Here is a 24,604-nt window from a genome sequence, read left to right on the forward strand (position 1 = left end):
CATAGTGAAGAGTAGTGATTAACTGCTCAGGCAAATATTTTTCATTCATTTACAGTCATATCTTGGCATTGCAAACTTTCTAACAAGATTTTTTTGCTGTTCTAATTTAAAACAAATACCAGACAATTTATTAAATATGAAATTGCTACTGATACATTCAACACTTCTATACTGCTTTACATCTTCAAAATACTTCAGAAATGTTAACTCGAGCAAAACACCACCAGTATGAAGTAAGTATATCTCCCCTTTTTTACAGATTAGGAAATGAGACACAAGTAAGTGATCATCAGCCCAAATTCAGAGTTCATAGCACAGAGAGAATTCCCAGAGTGAGGGTTAAGCTTCACCAGACAATTTTGCCCCATACAGCATAAGTGTTTGTACTAGCTTCATATTTTTTCCAGTCAAGGATATGATTTTTTTACACCAGCCAACCCTCCCAGTATTAGATGCAGTTATACTGACAAAGATTTTTTGCCTCCTAGTATAGACCTGGCCACTGCTCAAAAACCTAAGACACAAAGCCTCTATAGAAAACTAAGAAAATATACTATAATAAAACAGCCTACAATTCTTGTTATGATTCAATAAGAAAATCAGCACATTTGAATTCTATAAACTATCTTTGTTCAAAAAAAAAATTGTTAGTGAGAAAAAAGCCCAAGTGAAACTAATATGAAGTTCATAGAAAGTTCTGTATTAATTATACACCATAAACCCTTCGCAATTTTATGGGCTCATTCATGCTCCTTGCACTTCATCCTCCCAAGGGAGGTAACATGGATCATAAAACTTTAAAGCACACAAGCGCAAACCACAATAAGCCTCTCTCCTACTACCCCCCTGTTCCCCCAACACATCTTTTTTACTGGTTCTTAAATTGTCTGTGATCCAGAATGTGGATATGGAACTCTAGACAATTTAACTGCCAGAGTTTGCAGTGCAACGTGTAATTTCAGAATACAAGAACGGGTGGATACATGTTGATCAACTCCTGAATTGCCTACAGTTCTATACTATACAAAAACAAACAGGATAAGCCTATAAAACTCACAAATATATGTTTTATAAACTTAATTTTCAACTAGTAATAATTATAATTTAAAGAAGATCAGTTTCGAAACTGGACCTCAGTATGAAGGCAAAAGGAGGGAAAATTTTGCAGATAAGCTGTTTAACATATATCAAAAATTGAACATTGCAATCAAAGTTAATCACCATATTTGTGTATTTAAATGTATGTAAAGAGCATCCAGATTTTTGGATGGGTGTCTTTAGAATAAAACTGAAATAAAGAGATAACCTTATTTATCTAGAAAGCGATTCTTGCAGAAGTTTCCATCAGTGTAATAGTACTTAGGTATATGTGAAGGTAAATCTAACCATTGCTGTTTGAAGTAATTAGCAGTTGACTACATATTAATTAATATATGAAGATATATCTATCTCATAGAACTGGAAGGGACCCTGAAAGGTCATCGAATCCAGCTCCCTGCCTTCACTAGCAGGACCAAGTACTGATTTTGCCCCAGATCCCTAGGTGGTCCCCTCAAGAACTGAACTCACAACCCTGGGTTTAGCAGGCCAATGCTCAAACTACTGAGCTATCCCACCTACTTGAAAAATTAATATTTTATATTTCTTCACAAAAAAATAACCCATATGTCTGTTAATGTTTTTATGTGTTGGAACCACTGTAACATTCAGGGATTTTCAGAGGATTTCCTACAGTATTTAGGAGCACAAATCCCATTGATGCTCAGTTGGATGTGTAGTTCTAAATCCTTCAGGATCTTCTGAAGACCCATCCTTAAAAAATAAGCTCACCTTAAAAACTGAATCTTTGAGCATCTGACACTGATTTTCCAAAAACTGACTATAAAAAGAGTGAAAATTTTTACAACATTACTTCATTTAATCACAGTAAATGGGGAGAGAGAGCTCAGTAGGGGGAGGGATAGCAATCCTTGAGGGGGGCCACTTAGGGATCTGGGGCAAAATCAGTACTTAGTCCTGCTAGTGAAGGCAGGGGGCTGAACTCAATGATTTTTCAGGGTCCCTTCCAGTTCTATGAGATAGGTATATCTCCATATATTATTATTATAGTATTATATAATTTATCCAAATTTTAATAATTTGGATTAGTTTAGACTCAAATCTGTGAATTCCCTATAGATACAAAGACTTCCTTAAGCCCAAACAAATCTATCTACATTCTTCCAATTGTGAAGTCCTGAGATAAATCAAAACAAAATTATTGGACACAAATCTATCATATTGGTTATGTTAATATCTAACGCTATATGCGGTTATTTCTGAAAACTCAGTATAATTGTTTCAAACTGCTAAATTTCCATGGTAACTAATTTGATCAGTAACTTGGTATCAAATAATACAAGTAAAACAGCACTTATCAGCTTTATGTTTAGCTCCTTGAACCATAAGGTTATTGTTTAAATTTGAAACAGGTGACAGGTTCTTAAACATAATCACAAAAATAAAAAACGTGCAGAGCTGAATAACTGCTGTAATAACTGTGTCTGCCCTTAACACACTGAAGGGTTGGTGAACAGAAAAGAAACACACTATTTATAAAAGATGGGAAAAAAGGGTTTATTTGACTGCATACATATGTTGGATGCCATGTTGATACAACACTTTCTATATTTAAACCACATCCATCAAAGAAATAGCCCCTTATAAAAAGCAAACTGGCCTCTAACACCAAGGTTACCTTTTCTGAGCAAACTATCTGCAAACTATTGCAGATAACCTAACCACCTAACATCAAGATATTTCACAGTATTAATATTTTGCAAGGTAAAAAGATATTATGCCTTTTTATGTGATTATAAGTTCATATATTTAAACTTGCTTTTTTTAAAAGCTATTTTACTTATTTTTAACTTTTGCAGAATATGTACTGCTAATAAATATAACTGATAACCCTGCACACCAACATACAGGCTTAAAAGGTCTACTTGCTAAATCACCCCGGACAAGTAGGAAGCTTTCCAGGGTGAAAACCATTAGGATCTCCAGAAACTAAGCTTTTATTTTTAAAGAATGAAATCTGTAGTCCTTCTGATTGCAAAGATAATGTTCCAAACATGAACGAGTGTAACTGATGTAACACTGCCTTCTTAAGTCTGCAGATAAACTGTTCCAGTATCTCTGCTGCTGCTCAGTTTTCCTATGCCGTGGTAAAGCCAAAACTAACCAAATTTGGCCAGTTTACAGAATTTCTGCTCAGAACCTGGTGAAGCAGTGAAATTCACAACAATCAGATCAGTTTAATTAGGCTGCTTGCTTGGGAAGGTTATGAGCAGCAGCAGAGAAGTCAACAGTATTGTTCACTGGAGGAGGCTTTGAGAGAGTGGGTAAGAGTATGGGTAAATACCGCAGCCAAAAAAAAGTAGTATACATACACACACCCCTCACTAGCCAAGAGTCTGGAGAAGGGGTAAAACAGAAGAGTCCTTCAAACTCTCATTTTCATAGCAGCCTGGAGGTTCTGAAGTAGGAGGTGGTGCATTGGGTGGTTCAAAAATTATCAGATGTTTACAAGCCAAATGAGAGTCCCTGACCTGCTTTTGAAGGGCGGTGGCTTCTCACTTGGGTATTGTGCACAAACATTGTCTGCCCCAATCCCTGTCAGTCTGTGGCTAGTATGTTTAGTCTTTTGGTTACTAGATATCTTGCAAAACCCTATGGTGGCCAGGTGAGAGATAAAGACATTAATAGGATATGATAGAAAAGTAATACGATAGAGAAATTTGGGGAGGGGGGAGGAGAGGGTAAAATGGAGAGGGAAAATGTATTGGAGAAGGTATAGTACAATGTGGGCTAGAGTAAAGAGAGAAAAGATGGGAGTGAAAGGCCAAAGAAAGAAGAAAGGAAACAGACAAGACAGTTTAGGACAAGACATGACATGACCTACTTATGGGAAAGACAAGAAAGGTAAGAAGGTATAACAAACTATATAACTAGTAACGACTTGTCGAATAACTTTTAATTAATATACCGTTGTATCAATTTCATAGATATTCCTAGATTAATTTGACAAATACTTGGTGGTGTTCTACCAGATTTCTACCTGTTCAAATACTATCTGGTAAATCTATCATTTGACCATTATTGTTAATATTTGTTGAGAAATATATGCAAGAATTTTTTTGTTATTCAAATTTTACTTAAAAGAAATTTGACAGACATTTTACAATTAAATGCAGTATGCAATAAACAACCAATTTATGTTTAAATTGCTGGGGTGTGATTTTTGGGGAGGCAGCCCAGAATTTTTCTCTCTGGCTAGTAAGCTTATCCGTCAGATAACAGTTACCAGGTACAGTCCACCAGATATATTTTTTTTATGGTGGCACGCCAGTTCTGATATAGTAAAGGCTAACTGTCTTTTCCTATTTAAAGGAATACGTTCCTAGTTCCCTCAACTCCACATGGTTATTCAGATTTCCTTGAAATCTGGTGTGCCTCATAAGGGCGTGAGGTAAGTTAGTGATCCAAAATTTAGGTCATTTGAGTAAATATGTAGAGATATTGCCCCCTGAAATAAAAACAGCTTTTATTAAGGTTGACAGATTATACCAACTATTTTTGCAGATACTTGGAGATCAAATCAGGGTTCAAGCTGGGCCCCAAGAGGTCTCAGTCGCTCAATATTTACTCCAGCTAGTGCATGGCACCCATTCTCTCTTTGGGAAAGCAATAGTGGAAACATTATTCATCAAATATTAAGGAACACTTTTCAAAAGTAATAATCACCTGTCTGACATAAAAAAGCATTGACTACTTTAGAATTTTCAGACAACTCAGGTAAGATAAGTAGTTTGACAATGGTTGTTTTAACAGAGGTTATTTTTATTATTTACATTATGCCAAAAATGTACTTGATGCTTTAAAGACATGTATCAAGATAAGGTCTCTGCCCTAAAAGAACACAATCTTAATAGACAAAAAATTAGGCAAAGAATTTGGCAAATATTTACCATTTGTAAATAAGTGTGCAAAGGAAAATGATTGCACAGATGTGTTTCGCATGTGTTAGGTTTATGGTTTTTTTTTCTCAAGCTCGCTCACCCACTATACAAATGAATAATTACATTAAACTGTTTTGATAATTTCAAATCAGTTCCAAAGTAAGCCTTTTATTTAATTTTTTTCCAGCTATTTTAAATCTTTCACAGTCTGGAATCCATACTGGTGGGTCACTGTGAGTTAAATGGAATTATACTGAAATGGAATTGTCTCAGAGAACAGACATGCTGGACTGCTGCTAACCCACAAATGAATTTTGGCAAATCCTCACATCCTGACTGGCTAAAGGGATCTGATTTGCAAGTTACTTCCTAGGTAGAAAGTACACAAATTCTTGTGCTGTCTGGCTACTGTCCTCATAAGGACAGTGCCATACACTGACAAAAATGCTACTTCTGTTTCTCAAGCCCTTATTCTGTTATCCCATTTAACCACTTTTCTCAAACATCCTGCCCTAGAGGAAGGTTAAGCCACAAACAATTAATAGATAAGCTCTGTTTACAAAGAAGTTGACTTGGTTTAACTTCAATCGGTTTAAAAGCAAATTTAGTTGAAGTAAAGTACAGCAAACAACATGTATACAGTCATATCAATTGAACTTTCACCTGTGAATTATGGATATAAACTAACCATGCACAAAGCTGCATCAGTTTAACTAAATAATTTATTTTATTTTTTTAAATCTCACCTTTAGTTAAACCATTCACTAACTTTAAATTACATTATTTTAGATACTATCTCAACTTTAACAACAGCCTGATTACTGGTCAGGTTATTATACCCTCTCCAAATCCAGTTTTCCATTAACTTCAGAACAGGAAAATACTGAAGCATTTAAAACAGCATACAATTATTCATGGGTGAAGCCACCAATCCTTCCCCTAAACAGCAGAGGGAGTCAGTGTTCTGAAATATGCAGAATAAAAGCCACAGGCAAGAGGAGAGAAAGAGCATATTACAGTGTAATCAAAACAATTTGCAATGCTCCCTATGAATTGGACAAACACCTTTAACACAAAGTTGGTTTCCTAAAAAACACTCCAGCCTCTGAGTTTATTTACCCAGCATACAGTTATCTCAAATATAAGGACATAGTCAAGTTATCTAATTAATTCAAGTTCTAACATCATAATTTGTCACCAGAATTCCCTAAAGGAATTAGTTCCTTGAAAGTCACTGCAACCTTTATATTAAAGCTATGCAAAGTCCAGAACATGATCCAGAACCCAGACAACTAAGACTGCAGTTACCACTTTCCATTTGTCCTATCCCTGAAATGAATAATGACCTAGAAGTTAAAAAGTACATTACATGGATTTTTAGATGGCTCTAAAGATGAAGAAACAGCAAAACACCATTGAAAAAAACTATTGCAAAGCAAGTTAGTAAACTTGAAAGCATGGGTAAAAAAATAACATGATGAACAAATAAAAATAATACTTAAGCAAAAAGAATTCCAAAAACTCAGTGGAAAGGAAAAACCTGAAAAGCAATAATGCTAAAAACAGACCTCTAGGTAATAGTGGACAGCAAACTAAACACATTTGCAAAGCAATAAAGCAACAAAAAATGCCAATACAGTTTTGGATTTAGACACACAGAAAACACAGAGCTGAGGAGATGCGAGAGTCTACAAATAAATCTGACAGGGCTTCACAAAACTGGGTGACCGGGCAACAAAATGGCAGATGAAATTCAATGTTGATAAATGCAAAATAATGCACATTGGAAAACAATCCCAAATCTACACAAAAAATAATGGAATCTAAATTTGCTGTTACTACTCAAGTAAGATATCTTGGACTCATTGTAGATAGTTCTCTGAAAACATAAGAATGGCTATATTGGGTCAGACCAATGGTCCATGTAGCCCAGTATCCTGTCTGCCAACAGTGGCCAATGCAGGGCGCCCCAGAGGGAGTGAACCTAACAGGTACTCATCAAGTGATCTCTTCTCCTGCCATCCATCTCCACCCTCTGAAAAACAGAGGCTAGGAATACCACTCCTTACCCAACCTCCATGAATTTATCCACTTCTCTTTTAAACCCTGTTATAGTTCTAGCCTTCACAACCTCCTCAGGCAAGGATTTCCACAAGTTGACTGAGCGCTGTGTGAAGAAGAACTTCCTTTTATTTGTTTTAAACCTGCTGCCCATTATTTTCATTTGGTGGCCCCTAGTTCTTGTATTATGGGCATAAGTAAATAACTTTTCCTTATCTACTTTCTCCACATCACTCATGATTTTATATACCTCTATCATATCCCCCACATCTGCTCAATGTACAGCAGCAGTCAAAAAAGCTAACAAAATGTTAGGAACCACTAGGAAAGGGATAGATAAGACAGTAAATATAAGAACTCCAATATATAAATCCATTGCATGCTCACATCTTGAATACTGTGTGCAGTTCTGATCACTGCAACTTAAAAAAAAACATTAGAATTGGAACAGATACAGAGAAGGGCAACAAAGATGATTAAAGATACAGAACAGCGTCCTTATGAGAAGAGATTATAAAGAATGGGATTTGTCAGCTTGGAAAAGAGACAACAAAGGGGGGATAGGATAGAGGTCTATAAATTATTAACAGTATGGACAAAGTGAACAAAAAACATTATTTACGTCTTCACATAACAAGAACTAGGAAACACCCAATGAAATTAATAGGCAGCAGGTTTAAAAGAAACAAAAGTACTACTCCACACAACACATGGTTAACCTGTGGAACTCACTGCCAGATGATGTTGTGAAGGTCAAAAGTATAACTGGATTCAAAAAAGAATTAGATAAGTTCACAGAAGATAGGTCCATCAATGACTATTAGCCAAGCTGGTCAGGGATACAACTCCATGCTCAGGGTGTCCCTAGCCTTTGACTGCCCAGAAGCTGGGAATAGACAACAGTGGATGGATCACTCAATGATTGCCCTGTTCTATTTCATTCCCTCTGAAGCACCTGGCACTGGTCACTGAGGGAAGACAGGATAATGGGCAAGATGGACCACTGGTCTGACCCAGTAAGGCCATTTTTCTGTTCTTTTTATGATAATAAGTATTGTCTGACTGTTATTTCTTGTGCTTCATCTATCTGTAGTGTCCACTCTTGTCTCATCTTCAGCTTGAATTTAAAACTCTGAGGCAGGGACCATCTTTTTATGATGTGTTTTCATAGGACCTACCACAACAGAATTCTGATCCATGACAGGGGCCCCAAGACACTACTGTAACACAAAATAAGTAATCTCTCTTCACAAAGTGTTGGAATAATTGCATTTGGAATAATATTGTCTCTTCTGGGCACTCTTGATCAATAAAATGACTCACTAGAAGGAGAGTTCAGAGAAGAATGACCAAATTATCAGGACAATGGAAGGAATGACTTGTGAAGATTAAAAGAACTAAATATGTATATTTTACTTAAGTGACAACTGTATAAGAGCCAATAGCCTACAAATAGTTAAAAGGTGTTAAAACCAAGGAGGAGGAGACATCATTTAGGAAAGATACATAACTAGGAATAATGGTGTAAAACAAACAGGATGAATTGTATAAATATACTTAATATTCCAGTAGTGTGTACTTCTACTAAGCTGCTGTAGTACAAGTAATTATCCAAAAATCTCAAAGCATTTACAAAAAATAAAGCAAGTCAGACCTTACACTCTGGCAAGAAAGGGAACCATTAACTTATTTCACAGATGAGGAAACTGAAGCACACACAGGGTAAAAGAGCACTGGAAGATTTTTTTTTTTCAAAAATATTTTTAACCTTTTCTAAAACAAATTATTTTTTAAGAGTGTTAAGAGGTCAGTAGTTTGTAGTAATAGATTTTAACCATTTGGCACTCACTACCAACTTGAATAAAGAAAATGGGCTAATCAACTGCTCTTTTAGGGTTCCACACAACACAAAATGCAAAACATGCTGCCAAGATTTCAGTTAAATTGGTTTAATTTGGTTTTAAAAATTCATGGAAACATTTCTATTAGTCTTAGGTTTTGCAAAACGTAATCTCTACAAAAAACAAAATGCTTTTTTGCCTTTTGTCACTCAGGAAAATCTATTCTCATAACTCCAAGTCCTATACTGTAATCATTAGTCAATAATTCCTCTGTGAATAAACAGAGACTCCAGATTCAGCAATCTGAATGGAGAATCCATCAGGAGAGAAAGGTGTAGTTATCCATTCAAAGACAAGAAGGTGAAAGGCATTAACTCCCCATTAATAAATACAGTGTTGCTTTTGATCTTCCTATCCCATAGGTTTTCCCCAATAAACCCTTAGCATACGCATACTGAGGCCATGTCTACATCTAAAATTTTGCAGCGCTGGTTGTTACAGCTGTATTAGTACAGCTGTATAGGGCCAGCGCTGCAGAGTGGCCACACTTACAGCAACCAGCGCTGCAAGTGGTGTTAGATGTGGCCACACTGCAGCGCTGTTGGGTGGCTTCAAGGGAGGTTCGGGGAACGCGAGAGCAAACCGCGGCGAAGCTGGTCTCCTTTCCCGGTTTGCTCTCTCGTTCCCCGAACCCCCGAACAAGCAGGTCTCCTTCCCTGCGGTTTGCTGGGTGGTTCCGGGAACGCGAGAGCAAACCGCGGCGAAGCTGGTCTCCTTCCCCGGTTTGCTCTCGCGTTCCCCGAACCCCGAGCAAGCAGGTCTCCTTCCCTGAGGTTTGCTGGGTGGTTCCGGGAACGCGAGAGCAAACCGGGAAAGGAGACCAGCTTCGCCGCGGTTTGCTCTCGCGTTCCCCGAACCCCGAGCAAGCAGGTCTCCTTCCCTGAGGTTTGCTGGGTGGTTCCGGGAACGCGAGAGCAAACCGGGAAAGGAGACCAGCTTCGCCGCGGCTTGCTCTCGCGTTCCCCGAACAAGCAGGTCTCCTTCCCTGAGGTTTGCCGGGTGGTTCCGGGAACGCGAGAGCAAACCGCGGCGAAGCTGGTCTCCTTCCCCGGTTTGCTCTCGCGTTCCCCGAACCCCGAACAAGCAGGTCTCCTTCCCTGCGGTTTGCAGGGTGGTTCCGGGAAACGCGAGAGCAAACCGCGGCGAAGCTGGTCTCCTTCCCCGGGTTTGCTCTCGCGTTCCCGGAACCACCCAGCAAACCTCAGGGAAGGAGACCTGCTTGCTCGGGGTTCGGGGAACGCGAGAGCAAGCCGGGGAAGGAGACCAGCTTGATTACCAGAGGCTTCCTCAGGTATGCTGGGATACCTGCTTATTCCACGGAGGTCAAGAAAAGCGCTGGTAAGCGTCTATACTTGATTACCAGCGCTGGATCACCAGCGCTGGATCCTCTACACCCGAGACAAAACGGGAGTACGGCCAGCGCTGCAAACAGGGAGTTGCAGCGCTGGTGGTGCCCTGCAGATGTGTACACCTCCTAAGTTGCAGCGCTGTAACTCCCTCACCAGCGCTGCAACTTTCTGATGTAGACAAGCCCTGAGTTGGGAGAGGAGTGGGTTCTCAAGCAGTGCTTCAGGAACAGAACTGCAGGAGTATTTGGAATGAAGAGCATAATGTCAATAGGCATCCCTAAATGTTTTAAATTTAGTGCAGATGCACAACAAGGAGGATGAAGGAAAGGAAAAGAAGAAGGAAAAAGAAAACAAGATGAGTGAGGCAGAGTTGAGAAAAAAAACAAAGAAAATAAAATGTGTTGAACAGAAGGCACTCTTAATTTAAACAGAAAAACACTGAAAACAAAAAACTGATTGAAATCACCTGTAGCCACAATATTTCACAAATGTATTCTGTGATATCCAGGGCAATTTCTGGCAATATCTGTGAAAAACCTTACTGAATTAAGTTCAAGTAGCTTTGGAGTCCATTGTATAAAAAATGGAAAGTTTATGTATCAAGGAATTGTATTTGACTTCCACTGGGGAAGACATGACCAAGGTAAACACTGGGAAGCGTTATGAGCTTCAAAGGAACACATGAAACAATGTGACATACAAGACCATACTTATGGAATGAAGTTAAGTGGGTTTCCTGGGACATCTCTGGGGAGGAGTAAGCAAAAGCATAGCCAGAGGGGAAGGATACAGGTCAGCCTTTTGAACCTTCAGCTTGAGGAGGAGATCTTTGTCTGCCGATCACCTGTTTCATGGGGAAAAGATCAAAGGCCCAAACTGCATAAACAAAACAACGCACAGTTCATGAGTGTTCTTCTGAACAGGTGTTATAAACTTGTGACCTCAAAAACAAAACAAAAGCACTGAAACACCCCACTTGGTGGGGTCTGAAGGACTGAATCCTACCAGAGCCCTTGTTTGGGTTTGGATGATCTCTGGTAAGCTTACTAGCATGCGTGTAGGCTCATTGATTGTTTTAATATGTTTTCTCTAATACTTTCACCTTAAAAATAAATGTCCTTGCTTAGGCCTGGTCCACTCTAAACAGTTAAACAGATTTTAACAGCGTTAAATGGATTTAACGCTGTACCCGTCCACACTACAATGCACTTTATATCGATTTAAAGGGCTCTTTAAATCGATTTCTGTACTCCTCCCCGACGAGAGGAGTAACGCTAAAATTGGTATTAACATATCGATTTAGGGTTAGTGTGGCCGCAAATCGAAGTTATTGGCCTCCGGGCGGTATCCCATAGTGCACCACTGGCCGCTCTGGACAGGAATCTGAACTCTAATGCACTGGCCAGGTATACAGGAAAAGCCCCATGAACTTTTGAATTGCATTTCCTGTTTGGCCAGCGTGGAGCTCTCATCAGCACAGGTAACAATGCAGTCTCCTGAGAATAGAAAAAGAGCACCAGCATGGACCGCACGAGAGGTACTGGATCTTATCGCTATATGGGGAGAGGATTCAGTGCTAACAGAACTGCGTTCCAAAAGACGAAATGAAAAAACTTTTGAAAAAATTTCCAGGACCCTGATAGAGAGAGACCACAGCAGGGACTCAGTGCAGTGCAGAGTGAAAGTGAAGGAGCTCAGACAAGCCTACCAGAAAACCAAAGCAGCAAAGGGAAGATCAGGGTCAGGGCCAAAACCATGCCGCTTCTACGCTGAGCTGCATGCAATTTTAGGGGGCTGCGCCACCACTATCCCCCCCTTGTCCATGGACTCCGAGGTGGGGGTTATAATCTCAACCATGGATGAGGATTCAGCGGAGGGTGAAGATGAGGAAGAGCTTGCAGAGAGCACACAGCACTCCATTCTCCCCAGCAGCCAGGAGCTTTTTGTGACCCAGACGGAATTACCCTCCCAGCCCTCCCAAGCCACTAGCCCAGACACTGAAGCTATGGAAGCGACCTCTGGTGAGTGTACCTTTGTAAATATAAAACATGGTTTAAAAGCAAACTTTTTTTAATGATTGATTTGCCATGAGGGGTCTGGATGCATTAGCAGCCAGTAAAGTTACTGGAAAAGTTTGTTAACATGTCTGGGGATGGAGCGGAAATCCTCCAGGGACAGCTCCATGAAGCGCTCCGGGAGGTACTCCAAAAGCCTTTGCAGAAGGTTTCTGGGCAAGGTAGCCTTGTTCCGTCCACCATGGTAGGACACTTTACCACGCCATGCATGTAGCAAGTAATCGGGTATCATTGCATGACAAAGCCTAGCTGCGTATGGTCCCGGTGATTGCAGGCATTCAAGAAACATCCGTTCTCACTCACAGCAGAGTGATATCGTTCATGGTAACCTGGTTGAAATTAAGGAATTTAAGTAAGAGGACAGAGAGATGGGGCAGGGGAGGAAGGATAGCGCTGAGCTTTTTAGCGTTTGGCCAGCAGGAATCTTCCCAGCTACCAGCCATGCGCTGGGGGTGGGGGGGAGAAAGGTTGGTGATTAGCAGTGATCTTCCATGATACCAGCCATGCGGTGGGGGGAGGGGTAAAGCAATTCTAGAGAATTGGATTGGGGGGGGGCTGGCGTCTGCTGCTCCTTGTTAACAGGAAAGAAGAAGCAAAGGTAGAAGGTATGGCTTACCATGACAGCATGCAAGCTGAATCGTGATGCCCGGACCTGCGTCTGTGTTGATCTGTTACACCACAGCCACAGGCACTCAATGTTAAAAGATTCCAAATGCGACCTTGTAGTGAAATCACATGTGCTATGTAAGGTGAATAGTGTTGTTCACTGTGAAAGAGTATAAACATTGTTCTGTAAAATGTATCTTTTATAATCCTTCTCTCCCTATTTTCCTCCACTCATGCAGCTGCACATTTTTCAAGCCTCCCTACTCCATCCCCAAGGATAGCTCAGATAAGGCGGAGGAAGAAAAGGACGCGAGATGAAATGTTCTCAGAAATCATGGAAGTAACGGACGTGGTAGCAAAGTACAGGAAAGATGCCAGTGAACGTGAGGATAGGAGAGACGCTCGAGAGGTGGCGGTAGGAAGATCAGCGGTGGCGGGATGCAACGCTGGAGCTGCTGCGTGATCAAACTGACATCCTCCGACGTCTGGTGGATCTTCAGGAGGAGCAGCGGGGTCACAGAGTGCCGCTGCAGTCCATGTTTAACCACCCTCAATACTCATCATGTTCCATGTCTTCCTCACCCAGATGTGTAAGAACGCGTGGGGAAAGGCTTTGTGCACCAGCCCACTCCACCCCCGTGGACAGTCCAACCAAAAGGCTGTCATTACATTGAAATGTGCTTAATGGCCTTTTCCTTCCCTCCTATCCTCCTCCCAAACCACTCCCGGGATACCTTGTTAATTCTCTTCCTCTTTTTATAATTACATGCTTTTTAAACTAAGGGGGAGTGTGGGTTGCTTACAGGGAATGACTTTCAAGAAAGAATACATGCTTTTTAAACGATAGTGACTTTATTTCCATAAGCAAGCTGTAATCAAAGGGGGAGGGTGGGTTGCTTACAGGAGGAGTCAATAAAGGGGGGGAGGTTCATGAAGGGGAAACAAACACAGCAGTCATACCGTACCCTGGCCCGTGATGAAACTCGTTTTCAAGACTTCTCTGATGCGCACCACTTCCTGGTGAGCTCTTCTAATCGCCCTGATGTCTGGCTGCGCGTAATCAGTGACCAGGTGATTTGCCTCAGCCTCCCACCCCGCCATAAAGGTCTCCCGTTTATCCTTACAGAGATTGTGGAGCACACAGCAAGCAGCAATAACAAAGGGGACATTGGTTTGGCTGAGGTCTGAGCGAGTGAGTAACGTTCGCCAACGAGCCTTTAAATGGCCAAATGCACATTCTACCACCATCCTGCACTTGCTCAGCCTGTAGTTGAACAGCTCCTGACCACTGTCCAGGCTGCCTGTGTATGGCTTCATGAGCCATGGCACCAACAGGTAGGCTGGGTCACCCAGGATAACGACAGGCATTTCAACATCCCCAACTGTTATTTTCTGGTCCGGGAAGTAAGTCCCTTGCTGCAGCCATTTAAACAGAACCGTGCTTCTGAAGACATGAGCGTCATGAACTCTTCCTGGCCATCCCACGTGGATGTTGGTGAAACGTCCCTTGCGATCCACCAGTGCTTGCAGCACCATTGAAAAGTACCCCTTGTGGTTTATGTACTGGGTGCCCTGGTGCTCCGGTGCCAAGATAGGGATATGGGTTCCATCTATCGCCCCCCCCCAGTTAGGGAATCCCACTGCAGTAAAGCCATCCACTATGACCTGCACGTTTCCCAGAGTCACAACCTTTCGTAGCAGCAGCTTAATGATTGCTTTGGCTACTTGCAACACAGCAGCCCCCACAGTAGATTTTCCCACTCCAAATTGATTCCCGACTGACCGGTAGCTGTCTGGCGTTGCAAGCTTCCAGAGGGCTATTGCCAATCGCTTCTCCACTGTGAGGTCTGCTCTCATCTTGGTATTATGGCGTTTCAGGGCAGGAGAAAGCAAGTCACAAAGTTCAAAGAAAGTGCTCTTACGCATGCGAAAGTTTCGCAGCCACTGTGAATCGTCCCACACCTGCAAAACTATGCGGTCCCACCAGTCTGTGCTTGTTTCCCGGGCCCAAAATCGGCGTTCAATGGGTAGAACTTCCCCCATTACCAGCAGGAGCTCCAAAGCGCAGGGACCCGCGGTTAGGGAGAAATCAGTGTCCATGTCCTCATCACTCTCGTCGCCGTGCTGCCGTAGCTGCCTCCTCTCACCTGCCTTTGCAGTTCATGGTTCACCATAGACTGCACAAGAATGCGTGAGGTGTTTACAACGTCCACAACTGCGCTATTGATCTGAGCAGGGTCCATGCTTGCTGTGCTATGGCATTTGCTTTCAGTTCACCCAGGAAAAAAGGCGCAAAATGGTTGTCTGCTGCTTTCAGGAAGGGAGGGGTGAGGCTGTACCCAGAACCACCCGCGACAATGATTTTTGCCCCCTCAGACACTGGGATCTCAACCCAGAATTCCAAGGGGCAGGGGAGACTGCGGGAACTGTGGGATAGCTACGGAATAGCTACCCACAGTGCAACGCTCCGGAAATCGATGCTAGCCTCGGACCATGGACGCACACCGCCGAATTAATGTGCCTAGCATGGACGTGTGCAATCGACTTTATAATATCTGTTCTATAAAACTGGTTTAAGTTAATTCGAAATTACCCTGTAGTGTAGACGTACCCTTAGAAAGGGCTGTGTGGTAACTTTTAACTGTGGGCAATTACACAGTTTATAGCCTCTAAGGAGAATGCAAAGCAGGCCTGCTTATGCAGTCTGACTCTCTGGGAAATTCACAGTGTAGATAGGGAACTGTGGAGCCTGGAAAATCCCCAGGAAGGAGGGAGAGAGATGAAGGCCTCCACCCAAGAGAGGTCAAGAGTTTCAGATCTCAGAGATAAATTTCAAAATGAAACTTTTTAAATACTATTGTTAAAAGTTACATGTAGAAGTACTATAAAACCAAGGTCTGAGAAGAAAACAATTTTTAGTGTATTTCATGCATTTGTGAACACTTTGCAAATACAGTAAAGCCTCAGAGTTATGAACACCTCTGAACAAAATGTTATGGTTGTTCTTTCAAAAGTTTACAACTGAACATTGACTTAATACACGCTTTGAAACTTTACTGTGCAGAAGAAAAATACTGCTTTCCCTTTATTTTGTTTAGTAATTTACATGTAACAGTACTGTACTGCATTTGTGTTTTTGTTTGTTTGTTTTTGGTCTCTGCTGCTGCCTGATTGTGAACTTCCAGTTCCAAATGAAGATTGTGGTTGACTGGTCAGTTCGTAACTCTGGCATTCATAACTGTGAGGTTCTACTGTAGTCAGTTTTTCTGGTATAATCAATGGATCTGTTTCCCCTATTGTCTGGATGGTCTTTCATACAGTAGTAGGGGAAAGAAAAACATTTTTAACATTAAAAAAAGATGACTGTAAAACCACAAACATTTAAAGGAGAACTCAAGGGCAGATGCAGAACCTGAAACTACTTTTAACTACTTTTTTAAATAGACTAAATTTTAAGTTGATGTTATCCCTTAAAGCAAAAACTGATTAAATCTGCTCTATTCACAGTATCTCAAAAATCTAACTACAATATAAAGTCACTCAACAAGAGCATATTTAAAACTAACAGCCTGAAGTGACTGAGAAGCACATACATTAAGTTAACGCCTCTCTAACACCTAGCAGGTCAAAAGGAAAATAGGAAAGCTTCAGTTATAAGAAGAACTTAGCAGGGTTTTTTTTTTCCCTCTCCAATGCAATTCTCACTTACGAGACTAAGGTTACGTCTACACTAGCACTTTTGTTAGAATAACTTATGTCACTTAGGGATGTGGAAAAAAACCCACACCCCTGAGTGACACGAGTTACACTGACAGATGCACCCGTGTGGACAGCGCTTTTTCACCGGGAGACACTCTCCCACTAACATAGCTACCGCCACTCGTTGGGGTGTAGTTTAATTATGTCAACTGGAGAACTCTCTCTCATCAGCATAAAGTGGCTACATGAAAAATCTTACAGTAGCACAGCTGCACGGGACAATCGTGCAGCTGTAAGCTCTCTACTGTAGACATGGCATAACTAATTTTGTATGGGGTGAGAGGAATTGTCCCCATACGTAAATTGTAATTATCTTCCATATTTTGGAAAAGGTGGAGTGACTTCATTTCCTGGATTGTAAATCACATGGTTAATAAGCCTGAAAGGGAAGGGGACAGAAGAGAGAAGAAAAGAAGTTCAGTTTCTACATTAGAATTTTATCTGAATTTCAAAGTAGTTATTAAACTGTAAACTGAAATTCAGATAAAACTGAGGTAAAAACAGTGAACTGAGCTGACTGCTCAACTCTACTCTTTCAGAACATCAGTCTAATTTTAAGTAAAGATGGCAGTCTTGTGAATTAAGTGAAAACACACAAAAAAACCCATCAAAGTCAGCAGCCTAGCATTCATGAACAAGTATATAATAAACTAGAGTTGTTTAAGAAGTAAAACATTGTGTTGTTTAAGGAGTAAAATATTGTGTCATACTTTCAAGGACAGGAGTGAACTAAGTATTTTGTAACCTAACATTACAGTGAACAAAATCTTAAACACAGAATAATACTCTGAAATTTTAACTAACCTATTGACAAGTATTAACACTGGAAGACTGACTATTTACCACACTGGTTGCCATCTTCCCAATCCACCTGTGTGAGAGGCATGAGAAAAAAAACAAGCCTCACATCAAGCCCTAAAGCTCTGAGGGCTTGGCTACACTCGAAACTTCAAAGCACTCTGAAGTTTGAGTGCGGTCGCAGAGCCAGTGCTGGGAGAGAGCTCTCCCAGCGCTGCACATACTCCACCTCCTCATGGGGATTAGCTTGCAGCGCTGGGAGCGCGGCACTGTTTACACTGGCGCTTTACAGAGCTGTATCTTGCAGCGCTCGGGGGGTGTTTTTTCACACCCCTGAGTGAGAAAGTTGCAGTGCTGTAAAGCGCTAATGTAGCCAAGGCCTCAGAGACCAGCTACAGTGGACTAGCAGTAAACCCAAGTGCCACAGCACAAGACCATGCACCGATGACACCCTGGCTAGCCCCCAGCCCGCAATCATTAAATTAATTGTGGTAAACAACAGATCTTCCAGAAGAACAGATATTTATAATATTTTAATGACAACTGATTCAAAACCAGTTCTGTCCAGCAACCACAGTAATTGTTATCCATAAACCAATCTCAATACCAACAGGGCAGTTAGATTCATGTGTTTATCACTTCAAAAGCATTAACAAAGATTAAAAATAGATATTTGAAATATATTTTTAATAATGTAATCACAATATGATCTTATAGCCTGCAAAATTACCGTATATACTTGGCCTGCCTCGGCTACAGTGGGAAGGGATGGGATGGGATGGGATGGGGTCATGTTGGGGGTGGTCACAAGGGTTACTCCCCTGACCCCTAGCTTCTCCCTCCCCCCTCCTAAATTTCCCCACCAGGTGCTGTCCTAGCCCATCAGGGTAAACCGTTGGCTTGCCAGGACACTTTGTTTACTTAAGTTTACCTCCATGCCTGCAGACACTCCAGGTAAACAAACAGTCTCAGCCGCCAGCGGCTTATCCTGACAGCCCTGGAGCCAAAGTTTGCCAACCCCTGAATTATAGGATCGGCTTATATATGAGTCATAAAAAATTTCCATTTTTTACATATCCATCTTGCGGGGGTCGGCTTATAAATGAACCAGCTTATGATTGAGTATATACGGTAACTTGGTCAGAAAACTAATGTTCAACATATTGAAAAGAAACATATTCCAAAGTAAGTGATACTAGAACAACGAAAGATCAAGTGATGATGTTCTCCTCTTGGCTGTAACTATCCAACTATAATTCTACACTTTTCTACACAAACGTTCAGTTACTATAAGAAACTATTTGGCAGTAAATTACTTCAAAACTGTAAGACACTTGCCTAAAAAAAAAATCCTTTATCACAATCATCTGTATCCACATTAACAACATTGCTGATTCTGATTGCCCCGTATTCTTTGTTTTCATGTTTTTATATAAATATTAGGTTGCATAGTAAATACTTCAAAAGCAAAAACTCTTTGACTACTGCAGCCACTCTCCTAAACATTCATTTAGCTGGCAGTAAGGGAAGTAACAGTATTCTAAGAGTTACTTTGTCTAGTATAATATCTCCATCACAATCATATTTACTGATCCTGCCTGAATTAATAGCTATAAAATCAATAATCACCACCTTGATAATATAACTGAACTGGGACAAGGAGTAAGAATACTAGTTTAATAACAGGCCAGATAAATTTAACACACAGCCACTGTTCTACTGCATTTTGGATATGCCAATTTCCTCAACTATTCAGAAGAATAACCAAATACAAAAACATATTTGTTTTGCTGTCCGTTCTCTGTTCATGTTTTTTTTTTTAAAAGTGAATTCAGTGCTGGTTGAAGGTGCCATGTTAACATTTAGAGACTCAAATTCTCCATTTAACGATAGGAGAGATACAGCACAGGAAGCAGTTGTAATATGTTATTATTTATTATTTGTATTACCAAAGCACTTAGTGAATTCTGATCACACCCTTCCAGCATACTTCAATCTTGCCCCAGAAACAATACATCTGAGTCAGAGGGCTCCTCAGTTTCCACACCAAGGCAACCAGTGTCTTCACTTTTACTAACAAGCATGTCCATGGTGATGGTTTTCAGATGTGGACAATTGTACACTTCCAAAGGGCTATAAGATGATAACATTCTTTCACTAATAACATGAGCTAATTGCACATCAGTCCCATTCTTACTATCAGTCTCAAGGGAAAACTGAATGAGAAGAGGTCTATAGAACGAATTGCCCTCTGATCTTCACAGGAGAGGGCCTTTCAAGTTAGCACGGTGTGGAGAAGCTTGTAATACTGATGCTGTACCAGTGCTGTGGTACAGACATGGATTTCAGTCACCAAGGCTGTCAACAAAGCTTATTTCAGACACAACTAATTCAATATATATATAATTAAAAATCATTTTAAAGTTTAAAGAAGGGAATAAGACTTGGGTTCTATACTCAGGCTACCAGCACCACTGCTGTAATTGTCTTCATACAACTGTGTTTTTAAATGGCTCACATTTAAACTTTTGAAAGGCAGAGTTTAAATTTCAGGAATTTAATAAATGAACATTTCAAACCTTGACTCCTTAAAAATGTATTACAGAAGTAGGTCAAGTCACTGAATTACAACGTACAGTTGCTGTCAGAAGTACACAAATTGTTGACTAACTGAGAATCATCTGGGTTCCTGGAATGGACTTCTCAGTCCACCTTAAATTATATATTCTCAGATATAGGAGTTAACCAGCATAATACAGACTAAAGTAAGGCATTCATTTTCAACATCAAAATCGAAAAGTTCAAATATGAGACATGAAAGAGGATATTTACAATAGCTCTTACACAGTAGTAAGTTACAAGAATGAGTGACCTTGTGGGTCATTCATCTCAACAGAAGAGATTTGAACAGTCTATAAGAAATCAAAGAAGATACCTGTACTAAACACAATAAAAAGTCACACTATACAGACAAGATGAAAACCCAATTCATTCCAACAGCTTTACAGTTAATGACTATTAACCTATATGAAATTACTAAACCTATTACATACTATCAATAGTAATACCAGGGTATGTGGGAAAAATGTTACTACACACCCACACAAAATCTTGAAGGGAAAGGGGACAAATGAATTAAAGGTTACTAAACAGGAAATTCTAATATTCAAGTCAAGATATAGAGTCTGATTCGCCTCTCATTTACATCAGTTTTACATTGTTTAGATTTTATTATTTCAGTGGACTTCATCATCTACACAAGTGTAAGTGAGAAAAGAATAAAGCCCAGTCTATTCTAGATCATAGCACATCAGACAGAAGTAATGAATTCAGGAGCATCAAAAAAGATTAACGAAAGACTAAGCTAACAACACACTCCTATTCATTTTACGTATTATGTAATTTAATATTTATGTTGCAGTAGTGTATTGAGGCTCCATTGTGCCAGGTACTGCACACACAAAGAGCAAAAAGATAGTAATCCAAGCTACAGTAGCATATAAGGAAAAAATATTCCAGAAGACACGCATTAAGTTAGCTAAGATTTATTGAAAGAGATAAAGACAACTTTCCTCAGGGAAAATGGAGCACTAAGGAGTCAGAAGTGATGAAGTAAAGAGTATTTACCACTGTCTGCTCAAGGTAGACTTGAACACAAAGCATATACTTTGTCCATAGCCTCAAATCAGCAGGGTTTATGAAATTATTTTAATTTATATTATCAGGTATTAAGTTTAAGTTAGATACAGTAAATGTAATGTTTTATATTACACTTTGGAAGAAAGCTGTAACCTGTTATTTCCTGTAATGGTAAACTATTTTTCTCTTTCCTCCTCTGCAAAATGGAGGCCCCTACCTGGATTACCATTCATTGTTCTGTCACAGAAGAATAGTAGTATATCTGTACAGCTCCTAGCACAATCAGCCCTAATCTTCTTGATGCCTTTGGTTCCTACAATAATAAATTATACTGCATACTGCTTTAGCACCACAATTTATTTTCCTTCTCTGGGCACTGTGGATCAATTACATTACAATTGGTATCAAATATGTCATGAAACTGTTTTTGACAAACCTATGCAATGAAAAAAAAACAGGAAAAAAAAAACTGCTCACATGAATTTACTCCGAGATGTCTCTTTAAGGCTTTTTTATGTAAGGTGTTCACATTCTACACCTAACATAAGAATGGCCATATGAGGTCAGACCAAGCCACCATCTAGCCCCCTATCCTGATTTCTGACAGTGGCCAATGCCAGGTGCTTCAGAGGGAATGAACAGAACTGGTGATCACCAAGTGATCCATCCCCTGTTGCCAGAAGCTGGGAATGGGTGAACAGAAGCTAGGGACACTATCCCTGCCCATCCTGGCTGACAGCCATTGGTCGGTCTATCCACCATGAATTTATCTAGAAACACAGCACCAACTTCACGAAGCCTGTTCCCAGCTTGATCCAACTTCCAACTTGTGTTTCTCAACATTTTAAATTACAATACATCAAAAAATCACTTTTGATTTAGAACTCAAATCCTGGCAACCACATATGCATATGTAAATCACAGTAGTGGGAAGTGCATTCCACCATTCAAAAGTAATAAATGGTTATTTTTCCAAAATGTAAAAGCAGCATGTTAAACTCAAGAATTTTGCCAATAAACATTTTAAAAAGAAGGTCTTATTAAGTTAACATGCAAATACACCACCTTTATCTGTAAATCTAAAGTGTTTCAAAAAAAGATTATCTAGCACTTCTACTACAAATATCTTAGACAGTACATCACTACCCCCTTGTGGATATGCAATAAAAAAATCCTTATCTTGGCTCTTCTGTTTTTCAACAATGTATTACATAGAACAATTTTGAGCTAAAGACTTGTATGCTTTAACTCTTTCCTTCATATGTAAAATATACTGTGTTTTTTTTCTAAAATAATTTCAAAAAGCGATTAAGTATGAAGTTAACTACTATTTGATGTTATCCACATAACTTTCAATCTCTTTTGGGGTATCCAGTAGCAAAATTAAGTTGTCTTTGCATAAATCTACAATCTAAAAAATGCGACAATACAGAAATATTGTATTATTGAACACTTATTTTCTCTCAAAATATGATCTCTCTATTTCAGAGGGTATAACTGTCATGTCTCTCTCTATGCCCAATATATTTCCCCTTCTACTCTATGGATTCACACTCTTTGCCCACTTCTTTTCATCACCCCCTATTGGCTTGCTCCAATAATAAAACAACAGAAGCTCTAAACCTGACAGGACAGACAATCCTTCCAAAGGACTGGAACTTTGACAGCATACCTTTTCACTACTGCCTTTCACAAAATAGTTAAACTGTTCCAATTCCTAAAAATGTTGTTATCTATTTGGCATCCCCAAAAAACAGGTTATTTATCTTTCCTAATTAACCAAAAGAGAGACATATTTATTTGATTTCTATGTATTGACTTTACCATCATTTTTTAAACAGCGCTGGGGAGAAGCATGTAGCCTACTCCTCAGGGTGTGTAGTCAGCATGCTCTCCTCTCGGGGCTTTACTCAGTAAAGGTCTATGCATGCAACTCATTATGCAAGTTATTGGAGGAGAATGTGCATTTTTGTTCTTAGTTGCTTGTGCTGGAAAGGAGAGTGCACATGACAATCTCCTGCTATGGAGTGAGGTGTATTAAGAACATATTAAAAGTTTAGAAAGGGTTCATGCACCCCCAACTCAAGTGCATATGTGTACATAGTAACAACATATACAGAGAATGTATATTCAGTACAGAGAACATATTCACTCTCTCAGCAATCATGTAGTCACTTTTAATTGCAGTACTTCTGGGGACAAGAACTGCAGTACTTCTGGTGTCCCTTCCCCCTAGGGGTGGAGTACAAAGTGTGTGTGTGGGGGGGAGAATGTGCATGCACTTGCATAAGGCGAGATGCACCACTTTTCACATGGGAGGGTCCTCCTACAGTTGCTCTTTTCATTCCACTGGGTAACCTTCATCATTCAGTGAGAAAAGAGTGCATGATCTGCTGACTCCTCCACATGGACTATACAACATAGGGACAGCATCTGCTTTCTACATCCCATGAGCAGCATACACCCTGCCCCTTCTCACGAGGCGGGCATAATTATTGCTATGAATATTATGATAGCTCCCAGATGTCCCAACTGGGAGCAGGGCCACATTATGAGAAGCAAAGCACAAATCAACAGTTGTCACTGCTCTAAAGGACTTGTAACTCATGACAGGAGTACACGTCCTGACCCATCCCCATATGACGATCTGCTTTTTCCTCAAAATGTGTACATATGCCAAGACCATTTCTTTACATGCACAAATTGTAATTGGCCTGCCCTCCACATTGTGGAGAACTGACCACATCATACTTGGCCATCCCCTTGAGGGCTGAAATGCTATACTTTGCCTACAGAGAGGGTATAATGAGTGTGCACATACAATGTCAATTGGTGGGATTGGAAGGAAAGTTCCTTCCAAATGCCACACCATTCCCATCAGCAGATACTACCAAGCACAAACATGCTCAGATTATTTAGTATTTATATTAGAGTAGCACCTTAATTAGGGCCTCACTGTGACCGATACCGAAAAGAGTAAAAACACAGTTCCCACCCCAAGGAGTACAATACAAGGTAAAACACAAGATGCAACACACAATGACAAGGATCAGGGAAGAGAAGGAGAAGAAAACAGCAACAATAAAACGCATTAATATAAGCCAGTTATATGCATAAATAGATAGACTTGAATTGGTTAATTTTAATAAATAGTTAAAACATAAATAAGTCCCTCACCCAAACAGGAGAGTGTACATATGCATGACCTGTCCTTTGCCACAGGTGTGTGCACACAAAAGCATGCTCTGTTATTTGGCCCAAATGGAGGGCACACGTATGCCCAGCCCTTCCCCTGTACAGGGGTGTGTACATGTGCACATTCTCTTTTGCACCCGAAACAGGAGCTGTGCCTGCCCTATCCTCCCCTTCCTACATGGGCCTCATATATATTGCCTGTCATCTTCTCACACAGGGCT

At 40.3% G+C, this 24,604-nt stretch overlaps 1 protein-coding gene and 1 long non-coding RNA gene across 8 annotated transcripts in view; one reads left to right on the forward strand and one right to left on the reverse strand.

Moving 5' to 3' along the window:
- The window catches only part of CAMTA1 (calmodulin binding transcription activator 1), an 863,171-nt gene that overhangs the window by 835,725 nt on the left and 2,842 nt on the right, over positions 1-24,604 (reverse strand). The gene's annotated exons all lie outside the window — the stretch shown is intronic.
- The window catches only part of LOC127038748 (uncharacterized), a 471,922-nt gene that overhangs the window by 435,068 nt on the left and 12,250 nt on the right, over positions 1-24,604 (forward strand). The gene's annotated exons all lie outside the window — the stretch shown is intronic.

This window comes from Gopherus flavomarginatus, chromosome 21, assembly GCF_025201925.1.
Source record: "Gopherus flavomarginatus isolate rGopFla2 chromosome 21, rGopFla2.mat.asm, whole genome shotgun sequence".
NCBI lineage: Eukaryota > Metazoa > Chordata > Testudines > Testudinidae > Gopherus > Gopherus flavomarginatus.